The sequence below is a fragment of the Salvelinus sp. IW2-2015 genome, linkage group LG1, assembly GCF_002910315.2.
Source record: "Salvelinus sp. IW2-2015 linkage group LG1, ASM291031v2, whole genome shotgun sequence".
NCBI classification, from domain to species: domain Eukaryota; kingdom Metazoa; phylum Chordata; class Actinopteri; order Salmoniformes; family Salmonidae; genus Salvelinus; species Salvelinus sp. IW2-2015.
Genome location: NC_036838.1, coordinates 39,518,912 through 39,524,491, shown reverse-complemented (window position 1 = coordinate 39,524,491; position 5,580 = coordinate 39,518,912). Strand labels below are relative to the sequence as shown.

Genomic DNA, 5,580 nt, shown 5'->3' with positions numbered 1-5,580 from the left:
TACAAATTACCTCAACTAACCTGTACCCCGCACACTGACTCCTGGTACCGGTACCCGTATATAACCTCGTTATTGTTATGTTAATGTTTTTATTATTTTTTTTAACATTTTTTTACTTTAGTTTATTTGGTAAATATTTCTTAACTCTTCTTGAACTGCACTGGTTGGTTAAGGATTGTAAGGTAAGCATTTCATTGTAAGGTCTACACTCTGGGTATTCAGCACATGTGATAAATAAAGTTTGATTTCAAATGTCTCTTCTATATGGCATATGTCATTAAAACTACTCCCCAGTTCAAACATCACCAGTCAACTGTCACCATGTCTCAAATAGTCTCTCTCTCCTGTCGCACTCTCACCACACACACACACACACACACACACACACACACACACACAACACACACACACACACACAGACACACACACACACACACACACACACACACAAAGGCATATATGCATTAGTTGATTAAAGTGAGAATCATGTCAACACTGCAGGGCTGGCTGAGAAAGGCTGTGCTAATGCTGAGCTGTGATTGGCTTGTTTGCGTATAAAATGAGCGGAGGGAGGAAAGAGGGAGGGGGGACGGATAGAGGAGCTGATTATAAAACCCTCCATATAGCTCTTCTCTTTTCCTCTGGGGATTTTCCTCTTTCAGCGTTTTCTTTTTGCTTTTTTCTTTTTCAGCAGGCAGCAGATTGCATTGCAGCCGAGGACGGAAGGGAGTTGAGTCGTGCCCGCTGTCAGGTGGGAAGACTGGAAGTTGTTCTTCTCTACACATTCTCTATCTCTGTTTCTCGCTCTAGTCTAGTCACGTCTTTCTGCCTGCGCTCGTCAGAGAAATCTAATCATTAAGACACAACAGACACCACTGGAATCTTTGACACACAGTGGAACAGAAGGAGAGAGGCTTCCTGTTTCGCTTTACGCGGACACACTCTTCACTCCTGTAAGTACAACTGTGCTGCTTCTGTCTTTATCCCTCCCTCACTCTCATATTTTCTCTGTCTTTATCCTCCCTCACTCTATATCTTTCTCTGTCTTTATCCCTCCCTCACTCTATATCGTTTCTCTTTGATCTTATCCTCCCTCACTCTATATCTTTCTCTGTCTTTTATCCTCCCTCACTCTATATCTTTCTCTGTCTTTATCCTCCCTCACTCTATTATCTTTCTCTGTCTTATCCCTCCCTCACTCTATATCTTCGCCTGTCTTTATCCCTCCCTCACTCTAATCTTTCTCTGTCTTTATCCCTCCCTCACTCTATATCTTTTTCTGTATATCTCTCTCTCGCTCTCTTTGTATCTATTTCTGTCTCTTACTATTTCTTTCTATTTATCCCCCGCTCTCTCACCCCTTCCCCCTCTATGTCTCTGTGATTTTGCTGGTCTGGGACCTGTCATCCTGACTAAATGATGATCAGAACCAAAAAGGAGACACTCAGGTTTAGACTGACCCTGGCGCAGTTCTAAGGGCATCATTCTCTACTGTGCTTATGGACCATGCTCTGTTTTGTAACATATCTGGAACTTTGTGTGTTTCAGTTAATCCTAGTCACTCTGTGTTTGACTCACGCAGTATTTATTGTCAGAAATGGTATTGTGAGAAATGACTGTGTGTGTGTTGTGTGTGTTGTGGTGGTTGTTTGTGTGTTGGTGTGTGTGTGTGTGTCGGTGTTGCTGTGTGTGTGTGTGTGTGTGTGTGTGTGTGTGTGTGTGTGTGTGTGTGTGTATACAGTGAGTTCAAAAAGTTTTGGGACAGTGACACATTTTCTTTTTGGCTCTGTACTTGAGCACTTTGGAACGAAACATTGACTATGAAGTTAAAGTGCAGACTGTCAGCTTTAATTTGAGGGTATTTTCAGCAATATCGGGAGAACTGTTTCGAAATTATAGCACTTTTTGTACAGTCCCTTCATTTTAGGATTTCAAAGGTATTGTGTTCACTTACACAGTAAAGTACCAGTCAGAAGTTTGGACACACCTACTGAAGGGTTTTTCATTAAGGCCAAGCTCCCGTGCAGCAGCTCTATTTCCTTTTCCAACAGCCAGATCGATCGCCTTCAACTTGAAAGCTGCATCATATGCATTTCTCCGTGTCTTTGCCATGATGAGGGTGACAAAATGACTACCGTAATCAGAATGATGGGAAGTTTGAGCGCGCTCGATTTACGTCACATTATGTGACGGTGCTCAGTTTTTTGGCGGCGTGAATCTTGTGAAAAAAWAAWAWAAWAATCATAAATTAGCCGCGTCATTGTATAAACTGCGAGGTTCATAGCGTGGGAAAAAAGTAGCGGCTTATAGTCCGGAAATTACGGTAGGTCTTTTGTAGCAAAATTTGAAATGGTGTTTTTTCCTTGGATAAAAGTAGAGACTAAGCGCTAGAAAATGGTATATCATACACTGCAAATGGTATATCATACACTGCAGTTGAGGAACAATGGGAAAGTAATTCTGATTTGAAAGTTCACACCTGCTTAAGCCTGAGCCCCACTCATCTCTTTAAGGATTCACATTAGGCCATGTGAATGGCAGGAAGCACCAGTGACTAGATCAATAAAAAAGTGGTCAGATGAAGCAGATGCTAAGCTACAGGACTGTTTTGCACAGACTGGAATATGTTCCGGGATTCCTCCAATGACATTGAGGAGTACACCACATCTGTCATTGGCTTCATCAATAAGTGCATTGATGACGTCATCCCCACAGTGACTGTACGTACATACCCCAACCAGAAACCATGGATACAGGCAGAATCCGCACTGAGCTAAAGGCTAGAGCTGCMGCTTTCAAGGAGTGGGACTCTAACCCGGAAGCTTATAAGAAATCCCGCTATGCCCTCCGACGAACCATCAAACAGGCAAAACATCAATACAGGACGAAGATCAAATCATACTACACGGGCTCTGACGCTCGTCGGATGTGGTAGGGCCTGCAAACCATTACAGACTACAAAGGGAAGCACAGCCGAGAGCTGCCCAGCGACACGAGCCTACTAGATGAGCTAAACTACTTCTATGCTCGCTTCGAGGCAAATAACACTGAAACATGCATGAGAGCACCAGTTGTACCAAAAGACTGCATGATCACGCTCTCCGCAGCAGATCTGAGTAAGACCTTCAGACAGGCCAACATTCACAAGGCCGCAGGGCCAGACGGATTACCAGGACGTGTACTGCGAGCATGCGCTGACCAACTAGCAAGTGTCTTCACTGACATTTTCAACCTCTCCCTGTCCGAGTCTGTAATACCAACATGTTTTAAGCAGACCACCATAGTGCCTGTGCCCTAGAACACTAAGGTACCCTGCCTAAATGAGGTAACCTGCCAGGTAACCTGCCCGGTAACCTGCCTAAAAGCACTCACGTCTGTAGCCATGAAGTGTTTTGAAAGGCTGGTCATGACTCACATCAACACCATCATCCCAGAAACCCTAGACACACTGCAATTTGCATACCGCCCCAACAGATCCACAGATGATGCAGTCTCTATTGCACTCCACACTGCACTCCACACTATTGCCCACCTGGACAGAAGGAACACCAATGTGAGAATACTATTCATTGACTACAGCTCAGTGTTCAACACCATAGTGCCCTCAAAGCTCATCAATAAGCTAAGGACCCTGGGACTAAACACCTCCCTCTGAAACTGGATCCTGGACTTCCTGAAGGGCCGCCCCCAGGTGGTAAGGGTAGGTAACAACACATCTGCCACGCTGATCCTCAACACAGGGGCCCCTCAGGGGTGCGTGCTCAGCCCCCTCCTGTACTCCCTGTTCACTCATGACTGCACGGCTAGGCACGACTCCAACACTATCATTACATTTGCCGATGACACAACAGTGGTAGGCCTGATCACCGACAACAACAAAACAGCCTATAGGGAGGAGGTCAGAGAACTGGCCATGTGGTGCCAGGACAACAACCTCTCCCTCAACGTGATCAAGACAAAGGAGATGATTGTGGACTACAGGAAAAAGAGTCGAGAGGAGAGCAGATGGTGGAGGAGAGTCAGGCGTGTTCTACTGATGCTGAAAGACAAATTCCAGATACAAATATTTTTGCATTATTATACAATAGATAGCCGTAATCACCGTCAGACACACCTGGCTAACTTGATGGGCCATGGGATCATCTGGCAAAGTGGAGTCTTTTGTTTTAGACATGTAGCTAGCTAGCTACCAAAAAATTAACCAAAATCCCAATCCATAGAGTACTAGCAATACAAACCGATTGTCATAGCTAGCTAAAGTTAACAAAATAGGTTCAATGGCAGCTAGTTAGCTAGCTAACATTAGGATATAACTAGCAATGCAAATGGATTTCTGAGATAATATTACTCCACAGATCATACACGTAATGTTAGCTAGCGAGCCAGCAACCTAACGGCAGCTAGCTAGCTAACAGTAAGCTTTAACTTGCAATGAAAACAACTTTCTGACAAAATTAGAAAGGTATAATATCTGAAACTGTAGCTAGACTCTTACCCGTATACATGGATGAACGCTTCACGGCAAACTGCAACCCCTTTCATTAAATAAGACGTCTTGTGTCGTTTCCATTTTGTTTGTACAGCTTGCTTGGSCTATTGTGTCATGTCACTCGGATTCACATCGTCTGATTCATTTTCAGATTCAGAGAGAGCCTGCATGGTTCGGTCGTCCTCCTGAAAGTAGTACATCACAACTTTTTCCCACTGATAGCGGGAAGCGCCTGATAAGCGCGTAGACATGTAGCGCCTAGACATGTAGCGCTATTGACTAGCCTGATAAATTCAGGGCAGCAATGTTATTGAGAGCAGTAGCAACACATTTGCCCTTCTCCATGGCTAAAGTTATATATTTAGAAAAAACTGCAGTTGAAAGGATTATCTACTCATAACGAGCATCTGATTACATAGACAGAAGATGCTATACGGCAGACCAATCTGAAACTCATCTCTCGCCGTATCCAGCCCATTCATTATCTCAGCCAGTCATGGCTAGCGGAAAGGTTCTTGTCTTTTTCTGTGGCTAAACCAACTAGGCTTGTAATTTAACAACTTCATTCATATTTACAGATGGCATACAGGTTTGTTATTAAGGCACATGAAAGTTCAAATGTTTAAGTAGGCATTTCTGCCAAAAAACGCATTTTGATAAAAAAGACATGTTCAAACGCCTCTCCTGTGAAGGTCGTGACTTGCAACATATGCCTAGTTTGCTGAAATGAGTCACATTTGTGCATAACATTTGAGAGAAATAAACTTTTTGTTTGTTTGAAAACTTTCTGGGATCTTTTACTTCATCTCATGAAACATGGGACCAACGCATTACATGTTGCGTTTATACATCTCTCTCCACCATCTGCTCTCCTCTCGACTCTTTTTCCTGTAGTCCACAATCATCTCCTTTGTCTTGATCACGTTGAGGGAGAGGTTGTTGTCCTGGCACCACATGGCCGTTCTCTGACCTCCTCCCTATAGGCTGTTTTGTTGTTGTCGGTGATCAGGCCTACCACTGTTGTGTGTCATCGGCAAATGTAATGATAGTGTTGGAGTCGTGCCTAGCCGTGCAGTCATGAGTGACAGGGA

At 43.9% G+C, this 5,580-nt stretch overlaps 1 pseudogene; it reads left to right on the top strand.

Annotated features, from left to right (window-relative positions):
- Positions 1-728: 728 nt before the first annotated feature.
- Positions 729-5,580, top strand: part of LOC111975872 (cyclin-dependent kinase 18-like) — a 45,968-nt pseudogene continuing 41,116 nt past the window's right edge.